Here is a 1849-nt window from a genome sequence, read left to right on the forward strand (position 1 = left end):
CCGGCAAGCCCCGCCCTCTCCCAGGTCCCGCCCCTTCCTCAGTGCCCTTCCCCCACTGCACTCCTGCTCATCCATCCCAGAAGTAGAGTTTCCCCCACCCATCTAACCCCCCATCCCCCACTTTCCAGCCCTCCCCCCACACCCACTGCTGCCCCCTCTCCTCAGCCCTATGTTTCCTTCCTTTCCCCCCCAATACATTAAACTGGGGATTTCCTTGCCCTCCTCCTACAGCTGGGTGACACATGCCTAGCAAGGAGGGTGGACAGCCTCAAGCCCAGCTCTGGGAGCCCCCTGGGGACCACGGTTTGGGGCAGGCTCTAAACCCAGCTCCTGTCCTTTTTGTGCACCCTCGCTCCAGTGGCAGGTGCCCAGACCAACCCAGTTACCAAGTGCTTGGCCTGGGATAAGTTCCCCTCCCTGTAGCAAGATGAGGTGTCCCAGCTCCATGAGGTGCACTGGCTGGGAGCACAGGAAGGCCACCTGCTTCCCCATGCTGTGCCAACACACAGCATCGTGGCAGCATTTCATCACCCAGCCCAAACTGGCAGAGAAAATCAACACATTCATGAGGAGGGTGCTGTGACACTGGCTGGGGGTGTGAACCACGGGAGGCAACGCAGCTGTTCTCTTTGGGGACTGGTTTGCAATGGAAGGAGCGCTCGTTTCTCGCATTCTCGTCATCCTCCTCCTAGATCTGCCCAGGCTATGCCATTGTTTCTCAGCCTTCAGGCTGTCAAGCTCTTATTAAAAGACAAAACTAGTGCCCTTCCCCATTCCTTGCCCTTACATGCATGCCCCTTAATGTAAAAGTATATAACTATGAGAAGCCTGTATAATGGATGTGCATGGGTGTTTTGAGGTTGACAGATTATATTTGACTGGATTTTTTTTATTCTTATCCTTTGTCTGATTTCAGCAAAGTAACCTCTGCGCTGCCATCTACCTTCTGTAAAACGGAGACTGTATATATTTTACCTGCCTTGCAGAAGAACCTTGGGTGTTTTGAATGGTGATGAAAGTGCCTGCAGATTCTTGGATGAAACAGGGTAGATTAGGACAAATGATTACAGATAAATGCCTTGAAGTCCACAAGGCAGACAAGGTTCTTTGGGTAAATGTAATATCTTTTATTAGACCTTAGATTTATTAGCCCTTTTATTAGACCTTTCTTTACCCAAAGAACCTTGTCTGCCTGTGTCTTTTGATCAACAGGGCTACAACCAACAACCTTGAAGTCCACAAGCTAGCCATCTTTTGAAATCCCCATCCTTTTACTATCACATAAGTGGCAACGGTGACAGAGTGCTGGTGTGCATGTGATACAAAGGTTTTTAATCGCTGAAAAGGAGAAAGTTGTTATCAGACAAAGAACCCAACATCACAGGCATGTCCCTTTATGCTTTGCAAGAGGTAAAACATGTAGATGGTAAGCTGGAGCTGAATGCTTCACTGGGAACTTGCAGGAACTCAAAAGCGCTCTCTAGATTTAAAACAAAGCAGATTGCAGTCATCTCTTCTAATATGAATGGGCAATTCATGGAGACTACAACTCGCAGCATGCAGCTGCCCCTCCACAGGAACTCCTGATAGGCCAGTTAGCACAGAGCAGAGGACTCGGTTCTATTTTTTTTGTCTAATTTTGATGGTTGCAGAGCCACGTGATGCTCTACAAGTCTTCAGGTACATGCCAATCTAATTTCCAGTCACAAAATTCTTCAATAAATTGCCAGTGAGGAGCATAGGCCAGGCACAAAAAATAATAACAATAAAATAAGCCACCCCACACAGATCAACAATATTCATTTCTCCCTGTTTCTGCTATACATGTATCTGTTTCCTGCCTTCAGCA

This window comes from Alligator sinensis, unplaced genomic scaffold, assembly GCF_000455745.1.
Source record: "Alligator sinensis unplaced genomic scaffold, ASM45574v1 scaffold1190_1, whole genome shotgun sequence".
NCBI lineage: Eukaryota > Metazoa > Chordata > Crocodylia > Alligatoridae > Alligator > Alligator sinensis.